This window comes from Musa acuminata, chromosome BXJ2-8 (genome assembly GCF_036884655.1).
Source record: "Musa acuminata AAA Group cultivar baxijiao chromosome BXJ2-8, Cavendish_Baxijiao_AAA, whole genome shotgun sequence".
Lineage (NCBI taxonomy): Eukaryota > Viridiplantae > Streptophyta > Magnoliopsida > Zingiberales > Musaceae > Musa > Musa acuminata.
This window is the reverse complement of record NC_088345.1, coordinates 10,050,537-10,064,027: the sequence shown is the minus strand read 5'-3', so window position 1 is coordinate 10,064,027 and position 13,491 is coordinate 10,050,537.

Sequence of the window (13,491 nt, the reverse complement as noted above, 5' to 3'; positions counted from 1 at the left end):
TTTGCGATAAGATTTACGATGTGTTTCGTACTAGAAACAATCTTCCACTTCAGATGAACAATCAAAATCTACCCTCATAAGATATATTGCTCAGTAACACTCCCCACAAGATCTCCGATCCATGATTCCAAGATCTAACTATTTTACTGATCACCAACTCCGCACCCACAACTCGATCGAGAAAGCCGATGTTTTGAAGCTTCATCGGCACCGTGTGGAGTTCGGAAGTGGAAGCCACACGGAGGAGACAACCGAGCATCGTCGCGGAGACCCGTTCCTAAGTGCTCTGCAACAGCTTCACCACACCGAAAACCAAGTGTCAAATAATTATTGTTTGTCGGTAATTTTGGATCGATCAATTGGGTGTTGACGAACATGCGACTGTTCATACCTCACAATCTGTTCTTCCATTTAGCACAAAGAGGATTACGTAAAATATTCCAAATGTTCTCACATACTCTTATTGGAGCTTTTATATTTGGATCCTAATTTATTAGAGCTAGCCCTAAGAAATTTATCAAAGGATAATTTTGGCAACCCAACAAAGATAATAAAGCGAAAAGAATAAAAGCAACAAGAATATCAGATTTACGTGGTTCGGTCAATTGACTTTGATCTACATCCACGGACGAAAAAGGAGCAAATCACTACTATAAAAGGGATTATTACAAATGCCTTAGGAAGATGTTCCTAGGCCATAAAACACCCAAAAATACTAAATAAGAAAAAACCCAAAGTATAAGCCTAAATTATTTAACTGAGTGTGGACTTAAACCCAAAGCAAACACTTAGGTTTTTTTTGTGGTGCATCTGACTTCAAAGCCCAGGCCCTTATTTATAGTTCCAATAGGAGATAACAAGCCTGGTTTTCCCGATGTGGGACTATAGGACTTGTCAAACTAACAAATCTCCACCTTAGCATGTCCCAACAAAACTTGCTCCACCTTCTTCATAAAAGCCTCAATGGGCAATCACCAACAATGAACACCAACCAAGTCCAAGCACTGCTTGAACTTGTAAACCGGAAGAGGCTTCGTAAGCATATCAACTGAATCGTCCTTCGTAAGAATTTTCTGAATAAGGACTTTCCCCTCAACAATGGTATCCCATTTGCATCCAACAATTTTCTTACCCGAAGGCGGCTTCACAAGATCCCAAGTTCTATTCCGATGAGAGAGATTCAATTTCTTCATTCATCGCAATTAACCGCTTAACGGAATTATCACAAGAAACTACATCTGAGTAGGAAGTAGGCTCACCAACTTCACATGTTTCTTCTGCAACAAACAAAGCATATGCAACCAAATTTGCATATCTTTGTGGTGGTCGAATATCTCTCCGTGGTCTATCCTTGGCTATAGAATATTGCTCTTCCTCTGGATCATCTGCGTTAGTAGACTCGGGACCATCTACTGGCATTCTTTGAGTAGAAGAGTTCGACTGAAAAGAATCAGACCTACCAATCTCAAGCTCCACCTGCTTCTGCGCACTATCATTTGTACAACTAGTAGAATCCTTTTTAGAAGATAACATAGATAATTCATCAAAAGTAACATATCTACTAATTACAAATTTTGGGGATTTGGGATCAGAACACCATAATCTGTATCATTTCACCCTAGAAGCATACCCAAGGAAAATGCACTTTTTAGCTCGAGGTTATAATTTTCCTTCATTTACATGCATGTATGCTGGACACCCAAAAAATTTTAAATCAGAGTAATTAGCAGGAGTACTTGACCAAACTTCCTCCGGAGTTTTAAAGTTGAGTGCTGCAGAAGGAGCGCGGTTGACAACGTAACAGGTCATATTATTCGCTTCTGCCCAAAAGTCCTTTGTCAACCCTGCATTTGAGATCATACACCTTGCTCTCTCCAAGAGTGTTCTGTTCATACATTCGGCCACACCATTTTGTTGAGGCGTCATCCTAACAGTGCAATGCCGAACAATTCCTTCATTTTTGCAGAATTCATCAAAGTCACATTCACAAAATTCCATGCCATTATCTGTTCGAAGCCGCTTAATTTGTTTACCTGTTTGCTTCTCAATCAAAGCCTTCCATTGTTTAAATGTTAGAAAAACATCATTTTTATGCTTCAGAAAATAAACCCAAACTTTCATGGAATAATCGTCAATGAAAGTCAACATATACCTGGCACCACCCTTAGACTGAACATGAGTTGGACCCCAAAGGTCTAAATGAATATAGTCAAGAGTACCTTTCGTTTTGTGAACTGTCAGAGAATTGAAGCTGACTCTTTTCTGCTTTCCAAAAATGCAGTGTTCACAAAAATCCAATGACCCAATACTCTGTCCGCAAAGTAGACCCCTTTTGCTCAATATGCTCAAACATTTTTCACTCATATGACCCAAACGCATATGCCATAATTTGGTGATGTCAGAATCAGACAATGATGATGAGGAGACTGCAACTGAGCCTATGATAGTAATTACCTGCAAAATATATAAGCTACCAGACCTACAAGCTTTCATAACAACAAGAGCACTTCTAGAAACTTTCATAACTCCACCTTCAGTTATGTATTTACACCCAAGAGCCTCTAGGGTGCCTAAAGAGATGAGATTCTTTTTTAAATCAGGAACATGTCTAACATTAGTGAGCGTCCTCACAACACCATCATGCATTTTAATTCGGATTGTTCCTCTACCAACAACATCATATGCTGCATTATTGCCCATCAAAACAATTCCACAATTACAAGATTCATACGTGGAAAACAAATCTCTATTATGACACATGTGATAAGAACAACCTGAATCTAAAATCCATTCATTTTTAGACATCGTCCTGTCATCAGTAGCAAAGAAAATATTTCCATCATTCTCATCAGCTGCTACACTAGCTTCAGCGGATTCAGTAGTTTTCTCACAATAATTTTTTCCTTTTACTTTAATTTATTTTTTAATTTAAAACAATCAGCCTTAATGTGCCATATTTTATGACAATATCTGCATTCCAAATTTCTATATCTGGATTTAGATTTAGATTTAGATCTACTACTATCAAATTCCCTTTTATCAATTCTCCCCCAAATAACCAGACCTTCAGCCTGATTCTCTCTACTTTCCCCAGTGATATCCCTGTCTATCTGCTCCTTAGATTTTAGTGCAGATTTAATTTCCTGATATGAAATTGTTTCTTTTCCATAAATCATAGTATCATGAAAATGCTTAAAAGATTGGGAAAGAGAACACAAAAGTAACAGGACCTTATCCTCATCATCAATTTTTGCATCTATATTCTCCAAATTCATAACCAATGAATCAAATTTATCAAGATGTGAGAGTATAGATGTACCTTCAGCCATCCGAAGCATATACAAACTCTGCTTTAAGTAGAGACGATTCTCTATTGTCCTCTTCACATACAAGACTTTAAGTTTGTCCCACATGCTCTTAGCCGTAATCTCCGTAGCTACCTCCCGTAAAACCTCGTCAAAGAGATTTAGAATAATGCTGGATCGGGCCTTCTTATCCATACCCACAAAATCTTCTTTTGACGTACCATATGGAATGTTCTCAACTCCCTATAGTGTCAAATCAACTCCGTCTTGAACCAGAATGGCCTCCATCTTGAGTTGCCACATGCCGAAGTTGACATTTCTATCGAATTTCTCGACAATAATCTTTGTTATTGTCATTGTTGCCAAAAGATCCCAAAACTAGGCTCTGATACCAGTTTGTTAGAGCTAGCCCCAAGAAATTTACCAAAGGATAATTTTGACAACCCAACAAAGACAATAAAGCGAAAAGAATAAAAGCGACAAGAACATCATATTTACGTGGTTCGGTCAATTGACTTTGACCTACATCCACGGACGAAAGAGGAGCAAATCACTACTATAAAATGGACTATTACAAATGCTTTAGGAAGATGTTCCTAGGCCATAAAATACCTGAAAATACTAAATAAGAAAAAACCCAAAGTATAAGCCCAAACTATTTAACTGAGTGTGGACTTAAACCCAAAGCAAACACTTAGGTTTTTTTGTGGTGCTACTTGTGGTGCATCTGCATCTGACTTCAAAGCCTAGGCCCTTATTTATAGTTCCAATAGAAGATAACAAGCCTGGTTTTCCCGATGTGGGACTATGGGACTTGCCAAACTAACAACTTATTTTCCACAATTACATTCTCATCGTGGAAAAGTATTGATATATTTGCACTTATATATTAAGTCAAAGTTCTCTCTTGCTAGTTAAGATTGTCATCTTTGACTAAACCAAGCTAATGGAGTTAAGATGGAAGTATCAAATATCAAGTTAATCCAAAGTAGTATAAAAGGTTCGGTTAAACTGTTAAAAGTATTTAACAAGTAGGCTAACTAATACATTTAATAATTATTTTTATGGAAAGGATAAGTGACAAAAGTGAAACATATGATCTTACGATAAATTATTAAAATCTTTACAAAGTGATATATATCAAATGTGATTTCAAACCCACAAATATTTATAATTTGATAAAAAAAACATATAAGATTAATAGTTTCTCATTTCGAATATTGTCTTATCATTTAGTCTGATCTTATTTAATTAATATATATATATATATATATATATATATATTTGATTAGATTCTAATTATATTTATCGATGAAAAGAAAGGATGTTTATTTATGTTAGGATTTTTTAGATGATGATTTTGTTTCTTCACTCGAGTCAAATCGACCTTAGTAATGATGGTACCATTGAGTCAATCATACATACTCATGCTTTCAATTCGATCACACCTTCAAGTTGATTATTTGCTCATGTCGATCGTGAAGAAATGAGAGAATGAAGAAAAACACATTTCAATTAGTATCATATGAAGTCTATTTATACATGGTGAAAGATAAGATTTCTTTAACTGAGCAGAGAGATTGCCTCGTACAGTTGAGGAAATCTCATCTGTTATGTAGTTAAGAAAATCTCTTTGTTATCAGAGGAAATCTCTCTGTTATCATGCCCCCGCAAGATCAAGCTCCTGTCAAGGATACCGATCTTGGACCGATGCAAAAAAAAAGTTTGCGGGCTAGAGGCTTCGTGAGTGAGTCTGCTAGTTGATCAGCCGTATGGACATGAGAGACACGATGTTGATGTTTGACAACTTGATCTCGCACGAAGTGAAAGTCGATGGCAATGTGTTTCATGCGTGAGTGGAATACTGGATTGACACATAAGTAGGTAGCTCCAACATTGTCACAATATATTGTAGGAGTATGGGTAGAGCTGACTTTGAGTTCCTTGAGGAGATTTGTGACCCAATTGAGTTCAGTAGCAGTGGTAGCAATAGCACTATATTCAGCTTTAGTTGTAGACCGGGCCACTATCTTTTGCTTCTTAAAACTCATCAAAGTGTCCCGCCTAATCAGCATCAGCAAAGGCATGAAGATGAAGTTGAGTGGTTTTGCAGAGAAAGAGACCATGATTAAGGGTCCCTTTAAGATACCGCAAAATTCGTTTAACTGCAGACCAATGCATAGCAGAAGGCTGGTGCATGTATTGAGATAATTTATTGACTGCAAATGAGATATCTGGACGGGTGAGAGCCAAGTACTATAAGGAGCCAAGTACTTGAAAGTAGCTCAAGGGTCCTAAATCTTTGAGGGAGAATCGATCAGCCAATTACTTTAAAAATATCTGAATATCCAAGGGATCATTGCCTGTAACAATAATATCATCTACATATACTAGAAGATATATTGTATTTCCATGTTGTTGTCGGAGGATATTATGTCAATAGTAGGGGAGGCTTGTGAAGAAGGAAGATGAGAAGGAATGGAGGGAGTGGGAAGCTATTGAACTGGGAGACTAGATGGTGTGGGAAGAGTTTCATTTAAGGGGATCGATGGTATACTCCAGTGATGTATATTTGTTGGAGTGGCCAGCATGGTAGAAGACTCATGGTTTTGAAATGGAAAGGCAGACTCCACAAAAATAATATGACGTGAAATAAAGACTTTTTGAGTTTTAGGTTCGTAGCATCGAAAGACATTATGTTCAAGAGAATATCCTATGAAGATGTAAGGTTTAGATCTTGGCGCTATCTTATGTGGGGCATAGGGACGTAGCCATGGATAACATAAACAACCAAATATTCAGTTTTTAAAGATTTGGAGATTTAGAAAATAGTTTTTCAAATGGAGACTGGTATTGGAGAACTGGAGTGGGCAAACGATTAATAAGGAAGATGACAGTTTGAAAGGCTACATACCAAAAAGTTGATGGCATGGAGGCTTGATGTAGAAGCATGAGACCAGTTTCTACAATATGTCGATGTTTGCGTTCAACAGAACCAACTAGTTGGGGAGTGTGAGAGGGTGACTTAAGATGTTGGATACCACATATTGAGAGGTAGGATGTGAGAGCTTGATATTCACCCCCACCATCAGAGTAGACTGTTTTAATTGTAGAGTGAAAGAAGTTTTCTACCAACTTTTTAAAGTTGGTAAAAATTGTTGAAACTTCTAACTTATGACGGAGAGGATAAATCCATGTATACTTAGTAAAATAGTATACAAAAACAACATAAAATCTAAACTTGTCAAAGGAAGTGATGGGAGCAGGACCGTAAACATTAGTATAAATAATTTCAAATGGTGTAGAACATGATATAGAAGAAGAACCAAAAGGGAGTCTATGACTTTTATTACTGAGACAAGCATCACAATAAAAGCTATTATTTGTAGGAGTAGAAAGAGAACAACGAGAAAGTAATTTATTTTGGATAGAGAGGGAGGGATGACCGAGACGACGATGCCACACATCGATTGGAGTTACCACTTAGGAGTAAGCTGTTTGAGTTGTGGAACGGACGACCATTCATAAACATTGTCCTTACTCTGACCTTGGAGCAAGGATGCCCCCATGTTCAAATCCTTGACAAGAAAAGAGCTAGGAAAGAATTCAATAGAGGTATTATTTTGTTTGCAAAATTGAGAAACAGAAATAAGATTGCGTTTAATGTGAGGTGCACACAAAACATCATCGAGTGTAAAAGTTGTGGTTGGTGAATTAAGCATCGTGGAACCAGTATAAGTAATAGGAAGTCCTTTACCGTCACCAATGATGATGTCAACATGTCCACTATAGTTATTATGGATCGACAAGTTCTGTAGATTAGAGGTAATGTGGTGTGACCCGCCAGAGTCCACGATCCAATTATGATCAGTAGTGTTTGGAGTAGTTGCAAGATTTGCTTGAGGCCAATGTGATTGTGCTAGAAGTCAGGGTCGAGATCGATATACCTTTGTAGAGTGACCGACTTTATCACATAATTGGCAGACAACTCTTCGTTGATTTGTGTGTTGAGGGTGCCAGGACTGCTGATGATTGAAGTAGCCATCTTGGTTGTCGTGATTGAAATGTTGATGATGTGGAGGAGGGGTTTGGTTGGAGCTCAAAGGTTCAGAAGGCATCTTGGTCGAACCGTTGTTGATAGTCTTATTATACTGATAGCCCCTCCTCATGGATTTTTGATTGACTTGAGCCATGATGGATGGTCCTAACAATTTATCCTCACGTTTGAGATATATCTCAAAATCAGTCGCTTGTCGTAGAGTTCTTCGAACGACACTGGTGAATCACGTGCCTGTATTGCTGCTGCCAGTTCCTTGTACTCGTCTCCTAGGCTGTTAAGGATATGGACAGTAACTTCTTCATCACTGAGGGAATGACCTATCAAGGCCAAGTTATCGATAATAATCTTTATGTTGTGCAGATAATCAGTAACAGTACTTCCCTCTTGTTTTGTTTTCATAAGTCCGGATAGGAGACTAAGCATGCGAGTTCGTGAATGATTTGCCACGGTGGTTTGCAACTTGCACCAGGCTTCGACAGTAGTGTCACACGAAGATATGAGTGGGGCGAGGGATCCAGCGACCGAAGCTTGAATTGCTTGAAGTATGAGACGATCTTGACGTAACCATAGTTTGTGGTCCGGATTTGATACTGGACTGGATGCTCCTAGGATGTTGATCATCGCTGGTGGACAAGGAAGAGAGCCATCGACATAGCCTGGAAGGTCATAGCCAAATAGAAGATTAGAAAATTGAGCACGCCAGGATGCATAGTTGCCACCTTTGGATAATTTGAAGGGGTTGAGGGTTGCTGCATTTATGGAGATAAGATTTGTATGTGGGAAAGTACTATGATTCCCTGTTGGAACAGTAAGTGGAGTAACAGAGGTAGATGATGAAGACATGGAAGATATGGACTACTATGTGGGAGCAAGTAGAAATATGTAGCAATAACAAGGATCAAAAGAAAAATAAAAAGGAAGAAGTGTTGGTACTTCTGTAGTAAGAAGCCAGGAAGAATGAACAAGTTCTACAGTCAAGAGGAAGAAAAAATAAGAAGTGTTGGTACTTTTTTGCGGTAAGGAGGGAGGAATAATAAAAAAAAAAATTCTATAGTTAAGAGGAACCCAGAGTTCGTGCTCCCTGCGATGCAAAGTCACCAAATGCGTTGACTGGACCCAACAAATGCTTGGCGTTGCACCGTAGGCTTGGAACTTGGTGCGGTAGCCGTGGTCGAGACTGGAAGTAGGGAAGTTGCTATCGACCGATTGTGGGCGATGAGTGGGGGGGCAGCTCCGCCTAGGATCTGGAGAGGGGGGACTGTCACATACGAGGAGAAATTTGGTAGCAGTGTGATATCGGACGGCAAAAATTTTTCTCGGCGTCGACTCGATAGGGGTACTGCAATAGCAGTGATGGCTCCTCATACAATTCAGGAAATCTCTCTGATCACACCCTCAAGTGAAGGAGGCATGGCCCGGGTCGACATTCTCGATCTCGATTGGTCAGAAGAGAAGAAACTGATACATTAGAATCCAGCTTCTCTCTCTCGACGCTCAAACCCAGCCTTATAATCCAAGCACTTTACCTGTGAGCCCGACATCATACTCCTATTAGAACGAAAAATTGAGAGCGAAGCACTTTACCACTCTGGCAAGCATCTGCATATGATACAGTCGTGAGAGCAAATATATATATGGTACATATTTGTATGATATGATGCGTCATCAGAAAATATATCTGTCGGATGTGACTAATATCTTGTTTTAGCATATGATACATTCACATTCGCTTAAGACAAAAAAAATAATATCTGAACCATCCAAGCCCAAAGCATTCCTTCTGCACTCGATTTATTTATTCAAGATAAAAAATAACGTTCTTTATATATTTTTTAAAATATATTTTAAAAATAATCACCATATATTTTAAAATAATCACCATATTTTAAAAAGCCCAAAACTACTATATATTTTAAAAATAATCATCATATTTTAAAAATCGAGATCGAGAGTCTCGACCCAGGCCATGCCTCCTTCACTTCACTTGACCTGCTGAGATCGAACGGAGGGGTTTGAGTCGACTGAGCCTTGACGTACTGAGGTCAGGCACACGTCAGACGGGGAGCACCCTAGATGGGCTGAGAGATAGACTCCTTCAATTGATCTATCGAGGTTGAGTTTGAAGCCCAATATAAGCCCAATATGAGCATGTCACGTAAGACTTGTAGTGTCAATATGAGCAACAAGTTATTCTGGAGACCCCTTGCCGTTACCTTCGATTGGCTCCATCTGATTTGAGCCTTATTATTGTCTTGCCGATTTGAGCATGTCACATGCATGCATGCATGATCACGAGGGACTTTAAGGTGCAGAGCAATCTGAGGATGCTTCGAAGATGCAACTAGAAGACTCAAGTTGTTTTAAAGGTGTAGCCAACTCAACATTGTGGTGCGATCGACTTGAGCAAATAATCAACTTAAAGATGTGACCGAATCGAAAGCATGTATGACTGACTCGATTGTACAATCATTTTGAGAATGAGGTCGACTTGATGGTGATAATTGTAAGAATAGACCTCTTAAAAATATAATTATTGTAAAATATATAATCATTTTAAAGATACAATCTACTTAAAAAAAACTGATGATGCATCATTATTTTAGAAGATAAGAGATTAGATTGTCGTGTCAACTTAGTCGTACAGCGGCGTTGATGTTTTGGAATTATACACTATCTCTCATATGACTCGATTTTAATTGCTATTTAATTGTTATTTTGGAATTATACACTATCTCTCATATGACTCGGGTAGGAAAGCCAACTATGATCCTCTTCTATCCCTAGTGAAATATTTAATTGTTATTTAAGTAGATTTGATGATATGTTTGACCTAAAAAGGAGTTTTAAATATAAGTCAATTCTTTTATGTTAGGAAACAAATAATATTTAAATAATTATAAAATCATCGTATTAGAGTCCTATATCGATTAGACTCTTCTACATCTGTAAATTTATATTTTGACAATTAAAATTCTGTATAATCTGATTTATTACATTTAAAAATCATTCTATATTGTTTATTATTTATTATGTTATTTATATTTAATGCATAACAATTCATATTTATTATTATTATTATTATTATTATTATTATTATTATTATTATTTTGATTATAATGATTATTTAATTTTATTTTGATCTTTCTATCTTCTGAGTGTTTCACAATATTTTATCTGGAACTTTTATGTATTACAGGATTTTTATATGAATTAAATTATTTTATTCATATAAATAGTTTTTAAACTAGTCTTATAAGGATTGTATGTTAGTTTAATTAAATTATGATTGAATCGAGTCTGATTCAAATTAATTAGATTGATTTAACTAGGGTTCATATAAATTAAAAACTAATTAGAGTATGATTCATGATGTTGATGGATTATTTATGAGTTTTAGAATATCAATGTTGATCTACGAGTTTGATTATGATTGCTTGACGAACAAGTGATCTACTAAGATTAGTATGAATGTGACATCTCTTGTGCCTTACATGATAAGAGCTTCATGCCCATTATATAGTGTATAGAACCCATTTTGATAAAATAAATTTTTTTTTGAGTTATTATATGATTTTTTTATTTAAATTTTAAATTTTATGAAAACAAAAGGGGATTAATCTAATTTACGTCTGACCGACGAATGGACCGAGACAAACCCAAATAAGCCGACAGTCTGCAATGCTTGACTCAACCAGGTGTAGACTCGACACAAGCCCAAGACTCGGCTTGGCTTGGTCGGCTCATGTGTGGCATGACTCGATTGATTGGACATACGTTTGGTGGATGATCGACACTTGTTCGACTCGAGCTCAACGCGGGATTGACACGGGTGTAGTGGCTCAGTCCAATGGACCAGAGTTGAGTCGTCAACACAACCCAGTCAAGTGCGGCCTACCGACTACGACTCGTCGGAAGCCAACATGACGTAGCACACAACCAACATACTCGCCCAAACCAAGTGCAGTTCACATGCATCATGTGTTGTTCGTGCGTCGGATCAATGCTTAACCGAGTGCCTACACAGGTTGAGCCCAAATCCTAGTCTACAAAACCCTTTGCAGCTTTGGTTTCATTATAGATTTGGACTAGAGTTGGCCGATGGCATCTGTGGGTATTGTTTGAGTCGACCCAAGATTTCGCTGTTCCTATTTCGATGTATTCGGCATAGGTTGGCCCATTTGTTTTGACTTATTTTATGAGTTTGGCCCTAATTGATTCCTAAATTAGATCCGAACTGAACCAATTTAGTTGATTTTGATCGGTTTAGAGTGCTTCTGAATTGATCTAGACCAATTTAAACTCATTTGACCCATATTAGACCTAATCAATTCTTCTAAGTTAGACGAAGTTACGATAGATTCAAAACTAATCTTATGAGGATTATTAGTTGGTTAAATTAAATTTATTTGAATTAAGCTCGATTTGAATCGGTTGGACCAATTCAACTATGATTTAGGCCAATCAAGAGTTAATTGAGGTATGATTCTTGATGTCGATAGATCATTTATAAGTTTTGAGATGTCGAGATTGATTTACAAGTTTGATCATGATTTCTTGATAGATGAATCATCTACTCGGATCTTCATTAGTCATGCCTCACATGGTAAGAACAATAGGGCCATCACATTGGTGGATAACATTCTTCGGATCCAATCCCAATCCTTTTATTATGATTTTTTTTTAATGAATATATGTAATGGCACCAACTGAAAACTAATATAAGATTCCCTACGGGGTTTAGCAGGTTATCAAACGGATTCCTCCATATGAAAAGGAGGCGTGACTGTCCAGCTGGAATCCGATATGGGAAAGAGCACCTTTGTCGGAATTGGCCAACGAGGCAGGCCAAATAGCGAAGGAGCAGTTGTTCTTGAAGCTAAAGGTGGCGGAGTGTGCGCCTGACGAAGCATCAACAAGTATCATGCATGAACGAATCACATAACAATGTCAACGGAAGGCATACATAGAACCAATGATCACGGACCTGAGATCAGGATGGCGACGAAGAAGGCGAGAGAGACGGTGCTGCGACTAAAGTTCTACTTCGCCTGTGGGCATCAAAGGACAGAGGGGAAAGGCCAGTTTGAGCAAGTCATGTCACAGCCAAATCACAACTTTTGTTGTGTGGGTCCAACCTAATTATCAGAATATTGCAGTGCGAGATTAATTAATCATATTTTTTTTGCTTTGAGAACATAACTCTAATTAAAATCAAATTGGTTTTTTGACCTGCAATGGCACTTTTTTAACTCTTCACACCACAACTTTGAGATCAATGCATCAGCTCAACCAGTATGAAGACGTAACGTTCGATTCTACGACCACTGGGAGCTAAGGCCTGCGGAGCTGCGGCCCTGTAGGCAGTCGGTTTCGGTTTCTTTCTGCTGCATTCTTTCATTTGCAACCACTACTCTCTGTTCTTTCTTGTCTGATCATCAAATCTCCCTTTCCTCTATCTCTCTCTCTCTTCTCTTCCTTTCGATCTCTCCTTGCCTACACTATTCAATAGTGCAGTCGCTCATTTTCTCCTTTTTTTTTTTTTTCTTTTTGTCGTCTGACTCCATCCTTTAGGTGAAAAAAGAAAGAACAAACTACATCGAAGAACAAAGACATGTTTAAAGCATATAAGGTCACAAAGCATAGAAGCTCCTCCTCGTCCCAATCTTGTTGTTATGTTCTTGTCAGATTATAATTTTCTACTTTATTTTTCCTTCTTGTATGGTTTGGTAGTGTTAGGCAAACAACCCATCATGGGCTTTAACATCTCCATAGCCTACTTCCCTTATTAACCTAAACCTAGATCTAATAAAGGGGGTGAGAGGGCTATGAAAAAAAGGGTCAGAAAACTACAGTAACAACGTGATTCAAAAAGAGAAAAAAAGGACATAAAAATAAGAGAAAAGAAAAAAGTAAGAAGACAAGGACAATGTCGGGATTGTTCTCAATAATCCAATCTAGACAGTATTCTCATCTCATGTTAGATTAGATTTATAGTAGATTTTTGTTGTGATTACTTGGAGAGATTTTGGATATTGTGCACAATACGACGTAATCCTTGTATCTTAGTTATTCTCATGTGATTGTTACTTGAGTTTTGAGCAAGTGATTCTAAGATTTATATATTTA